Below are 22,948 nucleotides of genomic sequence, written 5' to 3'. Positions count from 1 at the left end.
TTTTAGAGTATTCAAGAATGTCCTGATGTCTACCACTTCCACCAAAATTCCAGCAATAGTACAGAGTGTCACATATCTGCCAGTGTGCAATGCTTCCAGGCAACCCTGAATTGAAAGCATCCATTAGCCAGTTCTGATTCCATAGCCCAACTTGAAGATTTTGAAGCTATTTATTCAACAATACCTTGTATCTCAAATTCAATGGCCCCTTCTTGTTTTCCCAACCTCCTGTCACTAACTAAAGACCAAAGCCTTCCTTAAACATGATGCTAGCTACTGGACAAACAACAATCATAATTCTGATCAGTATTTGCCAAAACATTTTGTAGCATTTGATGTCTTCAAATTTACACCCTTCAGCAAAGATTGTTTACCATGCTAGTTATGTCTTCTCAACAGTCATTGACTCATACCCACAGTCTTTAATTTTTGCCCTGCCAGCTACTGGTCTACATCTTCTCAGATAGTGCTCCAGGCAGTGTTTGCTAGGACTTCTAACCCTTAAAACTATACTTGCTGGGATCACACTGCATTGCATTGACTCTGCTGATCCCCCTTATAACAGCATGTCATTTAATAAGTAAATAACATTGCTCTCTTACTAATGATGCACCAGTTCAGACTGTGTTCTTTTAGTTGCTCCGCTGCTGAGTTGCATAATAAACCAGAACAAGTACAATAACTTAGAGGACTACATTTTGTGATAAGTTCAGACTACCACTACAGGCATCCTATGTCATATGTACTTACTAAGCGTGTGAGCCAGAAGACCATTGAGGAGCCCAGCTCAGTCCCCCAGTTGTCCTAAAGTAGTATATTGTGCAAGGACTACAGAAATTAAATCAAGCATGCTCGTACGCACGCACGCACACACAGACACACGCACACACACACACACACACACACACACACACACACACACACACACACACACACACGCACACAAAATGGTCAATACCATACAGTAACGTTAAAACAGTGTATATTCAGAAGCAAGTAAATGTATAAACAAAATCACAATTTCCAGCAACTATTTCATTATTACTCATTCATCTGGACATATATGTTTGTTATTTGTTATTAATTTACATTTGTAAACTCTGAATGCTCACTCTGGAAGTTCCTTTTACAGTGGACTCCTTGAGGGAATGATTCCAACACATGCAGTGAAGAGCGACAGTAAACAGGATCATTCAAGAATATAGTGAAATTGTATAATCTTCAGCAGGATCTAATGTAAGTGCTTGCATGTTTTTAGCTGACAGCTGACTTGCTTGTTGCCACTTGCTTGAAATGACAAGCAAATTATTTCCCATTGGTCTGATTCTAATAAATTGCAGTGTCTCCCACAACCCATTTCTAATAGATTATATAGCCCAAACAAAACCCTAACACTAGCCCTAAACCTCCCATCTGTTTTCTAACTCTTATCTGAAACCTTGGTCCCTAATCCTACTGAAAAAATTACCTCGCTACACACATTTAAATAATTTTCTTACGTCTTACACCTAAATGACTGTCTTTTCCCCAAAATATAAATTCTTTCTCACTCCCTTAATCTACATTCCCTTGTCACTCTCCTACCTTAAACTTCACTCCCATACCCCAAACCTAAATTTCTTGATCATTTCATAATTGTCTGAATTGTAAAATATTTCAGCCCTGGGATTCAGTAAACTCCATGTAGGATTCACGCAAAGCCTGCACAGAGTTTACGTGTGTGCATGTGTGTGTGGTGAGCAGCACCAGTAAATATATATTCATGCCGTGCACTGTGTTTAAATGTAAATAAGACCAGTTTCATGGCTGGCAAAAGTGTTGCCGGCCAGAAAACCATATAAAACAACACAGAGAGCAAACCTGTTCAACTCAGAGCACAGAAGGTTAGTGGTTTTATGTGGAATGCCACAATTATCACCAGGTCTTAACATATAACAGTTCTCATAGCCCTTAATTTTTTTAGTGCAAGACAGATGTCTGTACTAAGCCCAACACAATGGGGGAAAATGACCCAGAAACAAGGACAGATTTTTTTACATATTTGCTCTTTTAAACTTAGAAATGTGCTAGAATAACAAGGGGTTTGTGTTAAGATACATTTTCTGAAGGATTTGAAGTTTGAAACTCAAACGCATGCAATTATTTGAGTCACATCAGTCCTGAAATCATCTCAATCATATGGCAGAAAACCACAAATTTTATAACGAACAGACCAAAAGATATATAAGGCAAAAATGTGGACATTCTGTGAAAATCTGGACAATTGAAAGGTATGTTATATATATGATCCAAACACAGTACAGGACAGAGAATACGGTGCAGATTGCTGTGAAATTCCATTCCTGGCATTCCGTACTGAAGTTGTATAAATGATCTGTAAGGGTACATGGACTACCATGTAAAATAAACAGGGCAACTGTGTGCATCAAATAGCAATACACAGATGAATTGCTGGAATGAACACAGGGAAAGAAGACAGGTAAAACAACCTAATGTACAGCAGATGATGGCATGTCAATAGAACACAGTTGTAACAGCAACACCAATCACATATCAATATGGTATAGTAGGGACTGCACAGTGAAAATGTGTATTATGTGACAAGGTGACATAAGAATGGGGAAGATGTCTGTGTGAGATAAGCATCCTTACATGAACAATGCCAAGGACATCTATCAGGGATGTTATATACAATTGGGTAGGGTGCATATTGTGAAGCTGTGAAACTGGTCTGCCTGAATATGAGTGTAATCTCAGCAGAGGTCTCCAGCAAGTGAAACACAGGGAAAGGATCATGGATGATATTAAAAGAAGCAAGCACAGTCATGGACAATGTCAGAATAATACCACTAGTAATCCTATGTCTCTGACATAACATATGTGATTTAGTGTGATCAGAGATGATTCTGCGCAAACACACTTGTATGGCTATTATGATATGGCATATATGTGTATATATATATATATATATATATATATATATATATATATATATATATATATATATATATATATATATATATATATATATATATATATATTTATATGGCACAATCCACACTGCCACAAATGTTACCCATGCCATTTAGCACACATGCATCTGGTGTAACAACTTGATGGGGGTTCTGCACCATCAAACAGCAATGTTTGTGCAAAAACATAATACCTAGGTATGGCCAATAAGATGTGTGACGGCTCGCTGTGACAAAGGTGGTGCACTTCAGTTATACATCACTGGAAGATGTGTAGGGAGGTGTATGAAGAAGGGTGAATTCTACTCAGTTATTGGTGCGATGAAGGCTGTGAACCATGGAGGTGTTCTAGCCTGTGATGTGGATGTCCTTCACATAATGAGTAGTTGTGTTACATACAAGGGAGTAGACAGCACTGTGACCACATGCTGATGGACATTCCACTTACCATCTACAACAGGACACAGGTCTCATACCTATTGGTCTGATTATAGGATGCAATGTCTACATTATACTTAGGTTGTGTACTATTTTTCCTGATGTAACAACCCACCCTTGTTGTTGTGTCATTGAAGGTGCTGTCATGGCAGTGGATCTTTGGCTTGTGTTGATACTGTCTGTATTATACTAACATCATAGTTAGGAGTCAATGACTGCCCACTTCAGACAGCTGCGTGGACACAGGCTGTATATATCATCTGTGATGTCTATCACTTATATAATGGACAGGAAATGGCCTAGCAGACAGCCCTAATGTACACATCTGATCACTGGACCTGAGATATAGGTCACTTCAAACATTTCAACATATTTAGATGCCATGTATGTGATACAGTGGTCCCCCCACTTGGTAATATAGGTGTATTTGGCCACATCTGACAGTGCTGAGTGAATACCTCAGTATGGATTTGTGTCAAATGCTTTGGGATTGTCAAGTTCAAAAGGATGATAGTGTCATCATGCATGCCCTTAATGACCTCGTTGAGGACATCTACAAGATGTATCAGGCACGATATAGCATTAACAACTCACACGGGTATGTTGCACAGAGCAGGGATATTACTAATGTCCATTTAGAAAAGGTCCACGATGACATATTTGTTTGCCTCACAGATGAGGAGAGTCAGGATGTGTCTACACATACATGCTTTGGGTGCTGTCCCCCCACACCTCAGACAGATGCATGTTGATGTATACCCTTCTACAGGAACATAGTCTGTGTGGAGGGTGTGTTGAAGCGTGTATTCAGCGGTGTCAGGAAGGTGTATTTTATCAGTCACATGATAGGCAATCTGTAATGTTGTCACAGCTCATTGATTCTGTGTGATAGATCTGGATGAAGGTACGACAGTGCTACTGGCTATCCTCATCTGGCCTAGGGTTTGAACACAACCCTCCACTTAGGTATCATTGAGAAACTCTCCTAGCTGGGAATACAGCTTTAGATCACTAGATGGATAACCAGTTGGCTCACTGACAGAACACATACTGTTAAAGCTGATGAATCAATCTGTACCAGTAGAGCTGTCACCACTGGTGTACCCTAGGGATCTGTGCTTGGCCCTTTACTGTTTGGAATCCATTTTTCAACAGTTCAGACTAAAGTTTACAACCTTTGGCTTACCATGTTTGCTGATTCGTGCATATTTTTTGCAATCATTGAGTCCACCTATGATGATAACATACTACAAGAGGGGCTAACACAGAACATTGGTATCAAAGACACATGGTCTACAAATAAATACAAAAATGTGTCTTTATTTTGTCCTTCTACAAAGTGGAATTCCCTGGTAATTACAGCATTAACAACAGTCCCGCTATGCTGAAACCCAGTTATGCAAGCACTGGGAATACACATACATAACAATGTGAACTTAAACCACCAAGTGTCCACACTGGTCTTGAAAGCTTATGTTGTGCACATCATAAGTCATGGCATCATATTCAGATATGAAAATAATAGCACAGCACTGTATTCGAACCTCATCAGAGAACTAACACAGAGTATAATGCTCTCTTTTTCATGTACCTCACCAGACACATGCAGCAGATGAAGTGACCACAGGCGTTTCTCACCAAGAAAACACAGTGTCTACAGACCATGCCATCATATATGTGGATAGACTGAAAGCCATGCCACTGTAATCTGTATCGTATAGGATGAGGTGACTTCTGCCTGGCATCCAGGCCATTCTCAGACCCTGCCCTAGTGGGAATAGTGCACATCCATAAATCAGATATAGCTGATGACATCAGTAGTGTCTGTTCAGGACAATATGGCATTAGTTGCTGTGAGACCCTCTTGTAGTATGTTAACATCATTTGATGAGCCAATGACAGCACCCAACTTAGTCGTCCCCAAACTTGATCAGCCACAGGCCCTTTGTCTTTGCCTAGACCTCTGAGAAATAGATGCCAAGCAGTAAGGGTCCCAGGACAAATCCCTTTGGAATTCCACTAGTGACAGTTCTGCTATCAGAGGTGGAGGTGCCTATTTTGACTTTGAGGGTCCTGTCAGTCAGACAGCTGGCCACCCACCTGATGAGATATGGATTTACTCCAAGTTGTGTTAGCTTTTTGATGATGCCTGAGTGGGGGATTGTGTCAAAGGCCTTGGCTTTCCCTCATCTAGGGCCTTGGGGACAGTTTCAAAGAAGTCAACCAGGTTCAATAGACAAGATCTGTCCTTGACGAATCTGAACTGGGTAGGGTCAAGTGCTTGGAGATTGCCTGTATCCTTGTTTATGAGATCCATAAAAATACACTCCATGATTTTATAGAGCAGACTTGTCAAGCTAATAGGGTGATAGTTTCCAGGGTCAGTAGTGCCACCACCTTTATGCAAGGGGATGACAATGGCAGTTCTCTACTCTGCTGGAATGAAGCCAATATTAGCCTGTGGTTGAATGGGATGCTCAATGGAGAAGCCAGTTCTTGCTGGAGATGGTGCAGAATAGATCTTGGGATACTCTCCGGTCCCAAGAAAGCTGTATTCTTTGCCTTGGATAGGGCCTTTAACACTTGATCTATGGAGATGTGAGGTGTGGGACAAGTATCAGGGATGTCAAAAGGGCCTTGGGGGGAACAGGGAGGTGAAGATTGCACTGAACCTATCTGCTAGCAGGTTGGCAAAGTTAACAGGATCAGTGTAAGTGATACTGTTAACTACTAATTTGGAACAAACCTGGGTGTTGCCACAGAGGTTCTTGAAGTAGCTGAAGAATACTGTATGGTTTCCCTTTGTTATGGAGGCTAGTTTTGATTCATAATTTGCCTTGGAGGTTTTCACTAGTGATCTAATTTGCTTGTTGAGGCTAAAGAGGGAGTTTTTACAATTTGGAATGTGTTCCCTTTTTACCCTTGGAAAACAGTTTCCTTTTGTTGTAAAGCCTGTTGATAAAGGATGTCCACCAAACAGGTTTGTATTTCCTTGATGAGCAGGTTTTAGTTCTATTGGGTATGGCTGAGCCTATGCAGTTGTACAGATGCTTGTATACTGCATTGGCGTACTATTCAGCATAGTTGTCTGGATCCTCTGAGGGGGTTGGTAGTGTGAGCCACATATACCCTCCCTTAGGAGGTTGCAGTCAGCTTTTGAGAAGTTTTTTTAGCTTGATTATGGCTAGGAGGTGTTGGGTGGGAGAGAAATTTCAAATGAGACAGTCAGATGATCTGATCTCACCAGGGAAGAACATACTATGTGAGTGGTGCATCAGTCATACATGTTAGTAAGAAACAAGTCCAGAATGTTATCTCCCCTTGTGGGGGATGAGACGAGCTGGTCTAGTGCATTAGAACCGATGAAGCTGAGGAGTCATTGAGACAGTGCATTAGTGCAAGAATAGTTCACCCAGTCTATGATAGGTGTCAAAGGAAAAATATACTTTAAAAATGATCAATACACGGTAGGTTCAGGTAAAGGCACTATAATCTTGCAGCAATGAGAAAAAAACGTGCTAATACAGAGTTTGTCTAACTAGAATCAGGAAATGCAAGCATTTTTATACATTTTCTAATAAGACATTGCCTACCAAGCTGACGTAGTAAATCACAAGTTTTAACATCATCATTTCATAGTGGTTGTTTTCGCGAATTTCTGCTTGTACTATCAATTTTTGTGAGAAACTTCCGAAGAAAAACAACGTGGCCTTGGCTACCACCGGTTAGATATATGCAATGTTACCATTCAAGGTACTATGGCTAATTTGAGCACAAAGCAAGTATACATTGCAGTTCATTTCTCCAACAGTTCTTTGTTTGTCTTTATCTCTTCCTTCTGCAGCTGTGCAAGTTCTCATACCACAAACAGTGCTAATTGTTCAAAAATCATTACACTATAGAATATGGCATTGTTCATTCTTTGCTTCCTGACCTAGCAACCTGTTTCTCAAGTACATTTCCAAAAGGCATAAACATGAATTTTGCTGTGCTAGCAGTTACTAGGTCAGAGGGTATCTTGCAAGTTTCAGAAAGGACACTGCAGTTTCAAAAGCATCTTTTAGTCTCATATAAAACTAAGCTGTATATAAAATAGTGTATATAAAATATAATGAAAAACGTGTTAACTCATTTAGTTTCTAATTAGCATTAAGCACACACATTAATACATATTTTTCTAACATTTCCCCCCTGTTAATACTTTTTAACTCTATTTTCAAAAGCATAAACTGTTTGCTTCTTCTCCTAACCTCTTCCATTCAGGATGGTTGCCTCGTGGAAAAACCTGGTTGCCTCGTGGTTTTGGTGTCTTTTCAGGCTTGTTGGCTGTTGGTGAAGCACCCACCAAGAGGAGAAAATGCTGAGAGAAGAAAGGAGCCACTTTTGAGACTTTAAGTATTTTTCCTCTGTTTATTTGCTAAGTTTTTCTGCATAGCCGCCTATTTTGAGCATTTTCTGGCTCGCTAAATTTGATTTCTGTATTAGTAACTGTATTTAGAGCACAACCTAGAGCTGTTTACTGAATTTCCTGTTTGCACTTATTTTTAAAATTGTTTTTTTCTCAAAACTTGCATTTTATCTGTCTTTGGCCTAGCACTCTTGTGTGGGGTCATTTACTGCACTGTTATAACTTGTTGATACTTGTTAACCTCTGCTATCTCTGAAAAACAAAAACAAAAAGATCTTGCTTTTTTCCCACTTTTCTGAGATTTAAAAAAGTTCAGTTACAGGCTTGCTGTTCTTAAACTGTTTGTAAGTTTCTATGAGGCCATTTTTGCTTGGGCTAAAGGAAAGTCTCCCTGTTGATCAGTGGCAGTGAAAAACATTGAGCAGCCTGCCTGCCCCTGTGGGAGTGGTTACTGACTTGAAACTGTAGTTTTATTGGCCATTTTGGGTCAATTCCAAAACTCCTTCATCTTCCTCTCTTAAAACCTGGTTGCCTCATGGTTTTGGCATCTTTTCAGGCTCGTTGGCTGTTGTTGAAGCACCCACCAAGAGGAGAAAACGCTGAGAGAAGAAAGGAGCCACCTTTGAGACTTTAAGTATTTTTCCTCTGTTTATTTGCTAAGTTTTTCTGCATAGCCGCCTATTTTGAGCATTTTCTGGCTTGTTAAATTTGATTTCTGCATTAGTAACTGTATTTAGAGCACAACCTAGAGCTGTTTACTGAATTTCCTGTTTGCACTTATTTTTAAAATTGTTTTTTCTCAAAACTTGCATTTTATCTGTCTTTGGCCTAGCACTCTTGTGTGGGGTCATTTACTGCACTGTTATAACTTGTTGATACTTGTTAACCTCTGCTATCTCTGAAAAACAAAAACAAAAAATCTTGCTTTTTCCCACTTTTCTGAGATTTAAAAAGTTCAGTTACAGGCTTGCTGTTCTTGAACTGTTTGTAAGTTTCTGTGAGGCCATTTTTGCTTGGGCTAAAGGAAAGTCTCTCTGTTGATCAGTGGCAGTGAAAAACATTGAGCAGCCTGCCTGCCCCTGTGGGAGTGGTTACTGACTTGAAACTGTAGTTTTATTGGCCATTTTGGGTCAATTCCAAAACTCCTTCATCTTCCTCTCTTAAACCCTTTTTGCTGGTTTTGCATTTTTGAGCATAGCGCAACAACGGGCAGCTTCTAATTGGGTTTAAACTATTCCTGGCTCCACAAAGTCTGCTCTTCACTTTTTCCCTTAGAACTGCGCTATCTCTCAATTTAAACACCATATTCTCATTCTAAGGCCCTTCACTGGTCCAATTAAGTAATCCTACAAGTTAGCACTATTAAACCATAAGCACTACTTACTCTTATACTCTCTACGATTACCCTGTCCTCTATTGGTCCATCTTAAAACCAGTTTCCCTATTGCTCTAGCATGTCCAAAGGTCAGTCAATGGTTTCCTCTCCAGTCCAGCTGGTGAATCTGGGAATTTTGAGGTAATGTTACAACTGTCTCATGTACACGGACAACCCTCTCCTCCTCCAAACAGGTTCAAATATATGTAGGAGATGCAACTATTTAGCCAAACTGGAGGCTGAGCTCTCTCATCTCAAAACTGGTGTAACCAGTCAGGAGGAGAAGGTAACCTCACACAACACAATTCCAGTATCACATAGTCCCACCACATCAGCGAACCAAACACATAAATACACAAAAACATACTCGGAGGCTCTAAATAAAAATCTACCTAAGCAACAGAGACCTCCAAAGCAGACATCCAAGCAAACGCTACCTCAAAACAAAACACATACAACACATAACCCACAAAGTCAGTGTGCCAAGCAGCCACAGCCCTTAAGGCTCAATAACACACCTGATACTCTTGTTAACGGGTGACTCTATTGTCAGACACACTGACGTCCCGCTCACCAGGCTGAATAAAGAGAAGGTCATGGTGAGCTGCCTGTCGGGTGCTAGGATCCGACACATAACGCAAGCACTCAGGTCACTCCAAAGCAATTACAAATATGACTCAGTCATTGTACATGCTGGTGTGAATGACCTGAGACGCACTCCCTGACTACATGAAAAGAGACATAGAGGAGCTCTCTGATCATGTAGCCCAGGCTGGTATGACCCTGACCTTGAGCAGCATCTTACCCTCACCTAGAATGATGCCACAGTACAAAGAAAAATGATCGATTTTAACAATTGGCTAAAATTTTGGTGTCATTCAAAGGGGATCCAGTGTCTGTCAGCCTGGGATGACATGCTCGACAAGCCACGTTGTTTCGCTTAGGGACAGCTTGCACCTGTCACCACTGGGCTTTCGGATATTGGCAAAGGCTCTTGCCAGCCCCATAGTGCCTTTTTAGGCAAGGCTCAAAAGTCAAACCCACCCCCATAGACAGCACAAGGAACAAGAAACTAAGGGTAATGCTGCTAAACGCCAGAAGTCTTAACCTCAAGATGCACGCACTGCTTCCTCAGTATGGAGAACATCGATATCTGTGCAGTGACAGAAACCTGGTTCAAGGCTCCAGAGAGCACCCCAGCACTACCAGGCTATACCTCATATCATGCTTTTCGCCCCAAAACCCGGACCGAACCACAAAAGGAGGGGAGTTTCCATATTTATCAAGGATATCCACACCTCCAGGTTAGTGGCATTGCACAAAGTATCGGAGACCATCCATGTGCAACTAACAGTGGGCAAGACTGCTTTTCAGTTTATAGCATCCTACAGACCACCCTCTCAAAGTCAGGAATCCCATTCGGCTTTCCTGAAAACATTGGAGAACATGAAGATCTCTCCACACCATTATATTGGGCGACTTCAACTACCCAAACATTGACTGGGAGAACTACTCAAGCCCCAGCACCTTAGCCCAAAGATTCCTGGAAATTATAAACTCAAATGCTATGGAACAACTAGTCACCACTCCCACAAGAGGGGACAACATACTAGACCTGATCATTACCAACATGGGGACTCTATGCTCCACACCAGAAGTATATCCCTCATTGGTAAGATCAGACCATAAATTAATTTCACTGGATGTCCACATCCCGACCCCACCCCCAGCACAGAAAACCACAGTGAAAAACTTCTCAAAAGCGAACTTCTCACTTCTCAAAACTGAAGTGGAATCCTTCAAGGCCCCAGGGCCAGTGGAAACTACAGCCCAAACTGCAGAATCCTATATAAATGCATTCTACGGACATCTCCAGGAATGCATGGATCATGCTATCCCAAACAAAACCAAGACCCAACATCCAAAGGCAGGCGTCCAGTCTGGTGGACCCTGCCATAAATAAACTGTACAACAGAAGGAGGAAGCTACTACATGATAGAGCAAAATCCCTAATAGGGAAGGCATCTCTGATCAGGACTAGCAAAAAATTACGATCCCTCATAAAATCCTCCAAGGCCAGCTTCGAGAGAAAAATTGCACAGGACACCAAAGACAATCATAAGGCTTTTTTCAGTTATGTTAGAAACCTGGGATGCAACTCCCAGACTTGTTCTGAGTTGATTCTAAATGACAAAAAATACACTGAACCCACAGACATCGCCAATATCCTGGCAGACAGGTTCAGTGCAAACTTCTCCACCTCCTCCCCCCCAAAAGAGCAAGTATCTATCCCGGCAGAGTGCTGCCTCCCAAACATCTCAGATGCTCAGGTGAAGGCTGCCCTCTCCAAAGCAAAAAAACACTGCTTCCATGGGACCAGATGGCATCCCAGGTTGTGTCCTACATGAACTACAAGAGGAACTTAAGGGTTCTTAAGAGGAACTACAGAGGAACTACAAGAGGAACTTATTTAAGTGGAACTTAAGAGGAACTACAAGAGGAACTTATTTAAGTGGTACAGTGTGAAATATTTTCTGCTTAAAAACCTCAGCTTTGGCCAGCTAAGAACTTGCTATATTCAACTGGACGTATAAGAGAATTTAAGTACCTTTATCTGCTCTTTTTTTTTTCCAAAAAATACAGTATTTAAATTGATTTTAACTGTGTGGAAGGAATATTAGCTGAACTGGAAGTTAGTCAGTGTTTGCTAAATTTTGTTATTTGCTAGTAATTACAGGTGGGGGTAGTCACATTCTTTGATTTCCTGTCCTTGCCTATTTAAGTGGTACAGTGTGAAATATTTTCTGCTTAAACCCACAGCTTTGGCAGGCTAAGATCTTGCTATATTCAACTGGACGTATAAGAGAATTTAAGTACCTTTATCTGCTCTTTTTTTCAAAAAAATACAGTATTTAAACTGATTTTAACTGTGTGGAAGGAATATTAGCTGAACTGGAAGTTAGTCAGTGTTTGCTGAATTTTGTTATTTGCTAGTAATTACAGGTGTGGGGTAGTCACATTCTTTGATTTCCTGTCCTTGCCTATTTAAGTGGTACAGTGTGAAATATTTTCTGCTTAAAAACCTCAGCTTTGGCCGGCTAAGAACTTGCTATATTCAACTGGACGTATAAGAGAATTTAAGTACCTTTATCTGCTCTTTTTTTTCCAAAAATACAGTATTTAAATTGATTTTAACTGTGTGGAAGGAATATTAGCTGAACTGGAAGTTTGTCAGTGTTTGCTGAATTTTGTTATTTGCTAGTAATTACAGGTGTGGGGTAGTCACATTCTTTGATTTCCTATCCTTGCCTATTTAATTGGTACAGTGTGAAATATTTTCTGCATAAAACCTCAGCTTTGGCCGGCTAAGAACTTGCTATATTCAACTGGACATATAAGAGAATTTAAGTACCTTTATCTGCTCTTTTTTTCAAAAAAATACAGTATTTAAATTGATTTTAACTGTGTGGAAGGAATATTAGCTGAACTGGAAGTTTGTCAGTGTTTGCTGAATTTTGTTATTTGCTAGTAATTACAGGTGTGGGGGTAGTCACATTCTTTGATTTCCTGTCCTTGCCTATTTAAGTGGTACGGTGTGAAATATTTTCTGCTTAAAAACCTCAGCTTTTGCCAGCTAAGAACTTGCTATATTCAACTGGACGTATAAGAGAATTTAAGTACCTTTATCTGCTCTTTTTTTTCAAAAAATACAGTATTTAAACTGATTTTAACTGTGTGGAAGGAATATTAGCTGAACTGGAAGTTAGTCAGTGTTTGCTGAATTTTGTTATTTGCTAGTAATTACAGGTGTGGGGTAGTCACATTCTTTGATTTCCTGTCCTTGCCTATTTAAGTGGTACAGTGTGAAATATTTTCTGCTTAAAAACCTCAGCTTTGGCCGGCTAAGAACTTGCTATATTCAACTGGACGATTAAGAGAATTTAAGTACCTTTATCTGCTCCTTTTTTTCCCAAAAATACAGTATTTAAATTGATTTTAACTGTGTGGAAGGAATATTAGCTGAACTGGAAGTTAGTCAGTGTTTGCTGAATTTTGTTATTTGCTAGTAATTACAGGTGTGGGAGTAGTCACATTCTTTGATTTCCTGTCCTTGCCTATTTAAGTGGTACAGTGTGAAATATTTTCTGCTTAAAAACCTCAGCTTTGGCCGGCTAAGAACTTGCTATATTCAACTGGACGCATAAGAGAATTTAAGTATCTTAATCTGTTCCTTTTTTTTCAAAAAAATACAGTATTTAAATTGATTTTAACTTTGTGGAAGGAATATTAGCTGAACTGGAAGTTAGTCAGTGTTTGCTGAATTTTGTTATTTGCTAGTAATTACAGGTGTGGGGGTAGTCACATTCTTTGATTTCCTGTCCTTGCCTGTTTAAGTGGTACAGTGTGAATTATTTTCTGCTTAAAAACCTCAGCTTTGGCGCGCTAAGAACTTGCTATATTCAACTGGACGTATAAGAGAATTTAAGTACCTTTATCTGCTCTTTTTTTTTCCAAAAAATGCAGTATTTAAATTGATTTTAACCTTGTGGGAGGAATATTAACTGAACTGGAAGTTAGTCAGTGTTTGCTGAATTTTGTTATTTGCTAGTAATTACAGGTGTGGAGGTAGTCACATTCTTTGATTTCCTGTCCTTGCCTATTTAAGTGGTACAGTGTGAAATATTTTCTGCTTAAAACCTCACCTTTGGCGGCTAAGAACTTGCTATATTCAACTGGACGTATAAGAGAATTTAAGTACCTTTATCTGCTATTTTTTTTTCAAAAAATACAGTATTTAAATTGATTTTAACTGTGTGGAAGGAATATTAACTGAACTGGAAGTTTTCACTCTGCTCTTCAGTTAGTCCCACCCACCTTCCCTGTTTTTGTTTTGGTGTTAATCTTAGTGGCCTTGCAACTGCCCGCCCCTCTTGTAAATTTGTGTTTGGATACTCCTTCTGGGCCCATCTCATTTGCTCACTCAACTGAGTGCAGTGAGATCATATTCTGATTTCAGGCACTCCTACTGTGTACAAAGAGAGCATCTGGGAAACAGAAAAAAAAAATATAACCTTGTTTCCTGCCTTTCCTGTTAAATGGTATAGACTATTTGTAGGCTTCTGAGCCCCCAAGCCCTTCTGTGTTGGAGGGAAGCCTTCTAGCTTAGTTTTTTTTTTCTTAAAAATACAAGTTTTCTAGTTTCAGCACTCAAATCTGTTTCTTTGATCTCAGCACTTGTTCAGAAAAAAAAAAAAATATTTCATCTGCTTTTACTGTACTTGTGTTTCTACCTACTTTTTTACTTTTGCATCATCTTAAAGGTACTCAATTGTATTTATTACTGCTTGGTGTAACTCATTCTAAGCCTTTTGGTTTAAACACTTGGGCTTCGGACCAGTTGTTTTGCACTGAGAGGGTTTGTGGTCTGCACTGTAGTGGCAGAACAGGTAGCTTACATCCTTCTAGGTTGGGAACTGCTGATTGAGGGCTCAGTGTCTGTTATTCTAAAAGTGTATTAATTCTGGTTTAAGCACTTGGGCTTTCAGGCCAGTTATTTTACATTAAGAGGGTTCGTGGTCTGCACTCTTGTGGGAGGAGAGGCTGGACTCTGCCCTTCTGAGCTGGGAATTTCTGGTTGAAGGCTTATAGTGCATGCATATCTGAACTGCTTCTTACTGAAGTTGGTGTGCCTTGTTTGCTGTGGCATAGACTGGATTCGGGCCTGCTGGATCTAGCTTTGTTTGTGTAACTTGAGCACTAATCCAGACATTCTCTAAAGTATTCAATTGTATTTATTACTGCTTGGTAGTAACTTGATTAAAGTGTAGCTATCATTCTAAGTCTTTTGGATTAAGCACTTGGGCTTCAGACCAGTTGTTTTACATTAGGAAGGTTTGTGGCATGCACTGTGGTGGCAGGACAGGTAGCTTTCATTCTTCTAAGTTGGGAACTGCTGACTGAGAGCCCACTGTCTGGTATTCTTAAAGTGTATTAGTTCTGGTTTAAGCACTTGGGCTTCAGGCCAGTTATTTTACATTAAGAAGGTTTGTGGTCTGCACTCTTGTGGGAGAAGAGGCTGGACTCTGCCCTTCTGAGCTGGGAATTTCTGGTTAAAGGTTTATAGTGCCTGAATATTTGAACTGTATCTTACTGAAATTGGTACACCTTGTTTGCTGTAGCATAGACTAGATCCAGGCCTGCTGAATCTAGCTTTGTTTATATGCTTGTTGTTTGTTTGCTTGTTATTTCCCTGGAACGCTAATTCCACCTAATACGTGGCTTCTCAGTGCTTCTGTGGATCACTAGTGATATCTGCATTGCTTACTGTACTTATTTCCTTGTTTCACTTGAAAGAAAGTTACTGTTTGTCGTTTTGCATTTAAGTTACCTGTAACACATTGCACTTAAGTTACCTGGCACTTGCTCACTAAAGCAATTATATAAGTCAGCACTAAAAATTAAAAGCACTACACCCTCACTCCCCACTGGCCCTGGTTTTCAATTATTAAGGAATTCCAAATATTATTCTAGCATGTCCAAAGGTCAGTTGTCAATCTCCTCTCCGGTCCAGCTGGTGAATCTGGGAATCTTGAGGCAATGTTAAAACTGCCTCATGTACACAGACAACCCTCTCCTCCTCCCAACAAATTCCAACACATGTGAGAGATGCAACCATATAGCCAAACTGGAGGCTAAGCTCTCTCAACTCAGTACTGGCATAACCAGTCAGGAGGAGAAGGAAACCACACTCACTACAATTCCAGTCTCACATAGACCTACCACGACAGCAAACCAAACACATAATCACACAAAACATACTGAGACTCTAAATAAAGATCTGCCGAAGCAGCAGAGACCTCCAAAGCAGACACCCAAGCAGCCGCTACCCTAAAACAAAACACGTGCAACACATATCTCACAAAGCCAGTGTGCCAAACAGTCACAGCCCTTAAGACTAAACAACACACCTGATACACTTGTAATAGGTGACTCTATCGTCAGGCACACTGATGTCCCGCTCACCAGGCTGAACAAGGAGAGGGTCACGGTGAGCTGCCTGTTGGGTGCTAGGATCCGCCACATAACACAAGCACTCAGGTCACTCCAAGGCAAGTACAAATATGACTCAGTCATTGTCCATGCTGGTGTGAATGACCTGAGACGTACCTCCCTGGACTACATGAAAGAGACATAAAGGAGCTCTCTGAGCATGTAGCCCAGGCCGGTATGACCCTGACCTTGAGTAGCATCTTACCCTCACCAAGAATGATGCCACAATATGAAGACAAGATGATCAATTTCAACAATTGGCTTAAGTACTGGTGTCATTCAAAGGGGATCCAATGCCTGTCAGCTTGGGATGATATGCTCGACAAGCCACGATGCTTCGCTAGGGACGGCTTGCACCTGTCACCCTGGGCTTTGGATATTGGCAAAGGCTCTTGCTACCCCATAGTGCCTTTTTAGGCAAGGCTCAAAAGACAAACCCACCTCCATAGGTATCACAAGGGATAAGAAACTAAGAGTAATGCTACTCAACGCCAGAAGTCTAAACCTCAAGATGCACGCACTCGAAACTCTCCTTAGCATGGAGAACATCGATATCTGTGCAGTAACAGAAACCTGGTTCAGGGCTCCGAGCACCCCAGCACTACCAGGTTATACCTCATACCATGCTTTTCGGCCCCAAAACTTGGACTGAACCACAAAAGGAGGGGGAGTATCGATATTCATCAAAGATACCCACACCTCCAGGTTGGTGGCAAAGCACGAAGCATCAGAGACTATCCATGTGCAACTAACAGTGGGTAAACTGCCTTCCAGTTTATAGCCTGCTACAGACCACCCTCCCAAACCCAGGAACCCCACTCAGCCTTCCTGAGAACACTGGAAAATAAGAAGGTCTCTCCAAACACCATTATATTGGGCGACTTCAACTACCCAAGCATAGACTGGGAGCATTACTCTAGCTCCAACACCCTAGCCCAAAGGTTCCTAGAATTTATAAACTGAAATGCTATGGAACAACTTGTTACCACTCCCACAAGAGGGGAAAACATACTGGACCCAGATCATCACCAACATGGGGACTCTATGCTCCAGACCAGAAGTGTATCCCTCACTGGTAAGATCAGACCATAAACTAATCTCACTGGATATTCACATCCCGACCCCACCCCCTGCCCAGAAAACCACAGTGAAAAACTTCTCTAAAGCAAATTTCACACTCCTCAAAACTGAGGTGGAATCCTTCAAAGCCCCGGCCTGTGGAAAATAATGCCCAGACCGCAGAATCCTTTATAAACGATTCTATGAACACCTTCAGGAATGCATGGATCATGCGATCCCAAATAAAACCAAGACCCAATCCTCCAAAGGCAGACGTCCTGTCTGATGGACCCCAGCCATAAACAAACTAAACAATAGAAGGAGGAAGCTACTAAATGATACAGCAAAATCCCAAAAAGGGAAGGCATCACTGATCAGTATTAGCAAAAAACTACGGGCACACATAAAATTGTCTAAGGCCAGCTTCGAGAGAAAAATTGCACAAGACACTAAGGATAATCACAAGGCTTTCTTTAGTTATGTTAGGAACCTGGGTGGTAATTTCCAGATATGCTCAGAATTAGTCCAAAATGACAAAAAATACACCGAACCCACAGACACTGCCAACATCCTAGCTTACAGGTTCAGCGCAAACTTCTCTCCCCCCCTCCCCACCAAAAGGGCAAATATCTATCCCAGCAGAGTGCTGCCAACTGACATCTCAGATGCTCAGGTAAGAGCCGCCCTCTCCAAAGCAAAAAACACAGCATCAATGGGACCAGATGGTGTCCCGGCTGCCCCTACATGAACTCCAAGAAGAGCTAAACCCAAACATAAAACTACTGTTCAATCTCAGCCTTACTACAGGATATGTGCCCAAAGAGTGGCGTACAGCAACAGTGGTCCCTCTCCATAAAGGTGGTGCCTCAACGGATCCTGGAAACTATCGCCCCATAAGCCTGACTAGCTTGGTCTGCAAAGCTATGGAAAGGATCATCATGGACCTCATAAATAAAGATATTGGGGACCTACAAACACTGGATCCTACCCAGTTCGTCTTTGTTAAGGGCAGATCCTGCCTCTTAAACCTGGTTGATTTCTTTGAAACAGTCACCAAGGCCATTGACGAGGGGAAGGTGGTCCACACAGCCTACCTGGACCTCGCAAAAGCCTTCGATACAATACCCCACTCGGGCATTATAGATAAGCTCACCAGCTTAAATATAAACCCCTATGTCACTAGATGGATTGCAAACTGGCTCAAGGACAAAACCCACATGGTTAGAATTGCTGGAGCCATGTCAGACTCCAAACCAGTTACAAGTGGTGTCCCACAAGGCTTAGTCCTGGGACCTCTCTTGTTCGGTATATATTTCTCGGAGGTACAGGCCAACACGGAAGGACTGTGGCTGACCAAGTTCGCAGATGACTGCAAACTGGGCACCATAATCGACTCTCCAGCCGACACAAGCATCCTCCAAAAGGGCCTCATAGAAACAGACAACTGGTGCCAGAGCCATGGCCTCAAGCTAAATGCCAAAAGTGTATAGTCATCCCTTTGGCAAAACAAAGTGCCCACAAATTACCGTATAGGTGGTAATCCATTAAGTACAGAAGAAGTAATTAGGGACCTGGGGACCCAAGTTGATAGCAATCTCTCATTTGACAACCACGTGGCCAAAGTGGTTAGAAAACATTTTATATAGCCCACCTAATCATGAAGGGATTCACATCTAGATCAGGGGAGGTCATCGTGCCTCTTTACTCATCCCTCATCAGGCCCATAATTGAGTACAATGCCCCTTTTGGGATGTACCTTACCAGACACCTGCAGCAACTGGAAAGACCCCAAAAGTACCTTACCAAGAGGATCAAAGGGCTCAAACAGATGCCATATGCTGCCCGGTTAAATAAACTCCAGCTCTACTCAGTGGCATACCGCCTGTTCAGAGGCGATCTGTGCCTGATTTATAAAGCCATGTCCAACCTGGAATTAATGGACATGCTGCACCTCAGAAAATCCAAATCCCATCGAGCTACGCGCTCGAGAGACTTGAACCTCAGCACTGAAATAAATAGGACATGCTGAAGGGACAGATTCATAACCCAGAGGCTCCCTTCACTCTGGAATAAAATCCCAGTCCAGGTTAGGCAGAGTCCCTCATTGACTCTCTTCAAGAGGAATCTTGATGAGTGGATGGGAAATCGTTGGTTTACCCTGGGTATCACTTCTGTGTCACTGTTAGACAGAGGCACAGTATACTAACCTCGAAAAAGGGCATAGCAAAATAAATTTAAAATGGGTGGCGAAAGCCAAACACATTCTGGCTAGGCTTATAAATGCCCTAGGGCAGATAGCCTAGTACGAACTTATGAACCTATGAACTAATCCCTCAAATAAAACAGCTATACAATCTCAGCCTCACTACAGGATATGTACCCACAGAATGGCGTACAGCAACAGTGGCCCCACTCCACAAAGGTGGAGCATCTACGGACCCTGGAAACTATTGCCCCATAAGCCTGACTAGCTTAGTCTGCAAGACTATGGAGAGGATCATCATGGAGCTCATAAACAAAGACATTGGGGACCTACAGACACTAGATCCTACCCAGTTCGGCTTTGTCAAGGGCAGATCCTGCCTTTTGAACCTGGTTGACTTCTTTGAAACAGTCACCAAAGCTATAGATGAAGGGAAGTTAGTCCACACAGCCTATCTGGTCCTTGCAAAGGCATTTGACACAATACCCCACTCGGGCATCATAGATAAGCTATCCAGCTTAAATATAAACCCATATGTCACAAGATGGGTCACAAACTGGCTCAAAGACAGAACCCACAGAGTGAGAGTTGCTGGAGCCATGTCGGACTCAAAACCGGTCACAAGTGGCGTCCCACAGGGTTCTGTCCTGGGACCACTCTTGTTCAGTATATACTTTTCCGAGGTACAGGCAACGTGAGGACTATGGCCCACCAAGTTCGCAGACGACTGCAAACTGGGTGCCATAATCAACTCTCCAGCTGACACAAACATCCTTCAAAAAGGTCTCACAGAGACAGATAACTGGTGCCAGTGCCATGGTTTAAAGCTAAATGCCAAAAATGTATAGTCATACCCTCTGGCAAAACAATATGCCCACAAATTACCACATAGGCGGAAACCCATTAAGTACAGAGAAAGTTATTAGGGACCTGGGGACCCAAGTTGATAGCAATCTCTCCTTTGAAAACCACATTGCCAAAGTGGTTAGAAAGACCTTCTACATAGCCCACCTCATCACGAAGGGTTTCACATCTAGATCAAGAGAGGTAATCGTGCCCCTTTATTCATCCCTCATCAGGCCCATCATAGAATACAATGCCCCTTTTGGGATGTACCTTACCTGACACCTGCAGCAATTAGAAAGACCCCAAAAGTATCTCACCAAGAGGATCAAGGGTCTCAAACAGATGCCATATGCTGCTCAGTTAAAAAAACTCCAGCTCTACTCAGTTGCATACCACCTACTTTGAGGCGATCTGTGCCTGACATACAAAGCTATGTCAAATCCAGAATTAATGGACATGCTCCACCTCAGTAAATCTAAATCCCTTAGAGCCACACTGTGGGACTTGAACCTCAGCACAGAAATAAATAGAACTTGCTGGAGGGACAGGTTCATAACCCAGAGGCTCCCTTCGTTCTGGAATAGAATCCCCGTTCATGTGAGGCAGAGCACCTCACTGAATCTCTTCAAGAAGAATCTCGATAAGTGGATGGGGGATCGTAGGTTTTTCCCAGGGATTACTCCCGTGTCACTATTAGACAGAGGCACAGTAAACTAAACCTTAAAAAGGGCACAGTATATACTCAAATCAAGGGGTGGCGTAAGCCATACAGAATCGGGCTAGGCTTATAATTGCCCCAGGGCAGATAGCCTAGTATGAACCTATGAACCTATGAACCTATTTGCAGAAAAGAGAGTCATTTAGTTTAGACTTATGAAAGTGTTTCACTTTTCAACAACTCTTCAATTTCAGCACTTTGATACAAAGTCTCAGAAACTGACATGTCTATAAAATCTTTGATTAACTTCTTCATGCAGGGAATACCACAATGAATGCATGCTCCTAAAAGGAGTAATCCCACACAAATGGCAATCAGGATGTTCATTAGGATGGAACCCCTCCCTCCCAAACAAATTTTGTAAAAAGTCCTTCAGAGTGTTTGGGCCTGGTTTGGTCATGGCCGACACTTGCTGGATCACCTCAAGATGGTCATTTATCTCATGCTGGTTGTCAGGAATATAAGAGCAGCATTCTTCTTTGATTAAAGCACACATACCACCTCTTGTCGCTAGGGTGAAGTCGAGAACCATGCGGTTCTGGAGTACCACAGTTCTCATAGCATTCAGTTCATCAGTCACTAATTCGAGAGCAGAAAAAGTTGCATTGCTCATAACTTCGAGAAGTTATAATGTTTTCTCAGCTCCCAAATCGATTTCACTGCGCCATATGCAGGGGCTATGCCTGCCCATGATATAATGGTGTCACTCAAGTCCATGTGTGTCAGTTTATCTTTGTTTTTCACGGAGTTATGGCTTCTCCACCCTGCTTCGATTCGTCCCACTGGATTCTTGGGTCTCTTGATTGGACTTCTAGGTTTACTGCTGACCTCTCTGACGTTTCGAATTTTTCCCTGAGGCAAAGCTGCAGCGTGTCGTATGGCCGGAACCAGGTAACCCAAAAAACAACTGCCGGACCAGTTCTCAGGTAGCCATTTATATTCTTTTTTCCCACAAACAAAATAGCAATTCTCTACTTTAGTATTGATATAAGCTTGCCCTGCATGAAACATTTTCTTATCAATAATAGAAAGTTGTTTTAAAAGAACAGGATTATGTTGTATCTCATTAACACTTCTATGCATCCTCTCAAAATATGCATCATAGTTTGTATCACAAATAGTTTTAGTCTTATTGGCTTTAATATAACATTTATAAGAAACAGTCACATTGCAATTGCTCCAACCTACCTGAATAGTGTCATTTTTATAAAAACATACAATCGCCTCATATGTTCTGCAAGTTAACTGTCAGCCTCCTGGTCTGCAGGCATGAGAGGTTTCCACTGAGGTGTATAATATGCCCTCCCAAACAGAATTTAAAAAGGAGTTAACCCGTTTAAATTTGGAACAGTTCTCATACTCAACAGTGCCAGAGGTAGACAGTGCACCCAGTTCTTTTGCGTCTCACTAATCAATTTCCTGAACTTATTTTTCAAAATTCCATTGTGCCTCTCTACTAATCCTGCAGATTGGGGGTGGTATGTGCAATGGTTTTTCAGAGAAATCCTGAAGTAACGGCTTAGTTGCTGTATAGTTTGATTTACAAAGTGTGTGCCATTGTCACTATAAATCTTTTCCGGTATGCCAAATCTAGGAATAATTTCTTTAACAAGGACTTTTGCAACAGGAGCTGCATCTGGATTTTTAGTTGGAAAAGCTTCCACCCATTTGGAAAACATAACTATAATGACAAGGCAGTACTTCTTATTTTCGCATTTGTTCAGCTCTATAAAATCCATACAGATAGTATGGAACGGATACGGTGGTGTAGGGAAACTCCCTTGCTTAGGTTTCAATGCCCCTTGTGCATGATGCTTGTTACAAACATGGCATGCTGCACAAAACTTTTTTGTGTAGTTTGTAAATCCATACGTTGTAA

Source organism: Protopterus annectens, chromosome 1.part1, assembly GCF_019279795.1.
Source record: "Protopterus annectens isolate FY-2018-M chromosome 1.part1, PAN1.0, whole genome shotgun sequence".
In the NCBI taxonomy this organism is placed as follows: domain Eukaryota; kingdom Metazoa; phylum Chordata; order Ceratodontiformes; family Protopteridae; genus Protopterus; species Protopterus annectens.
This window is presented reverse-complemented; position numbering follows the sequence as displayed.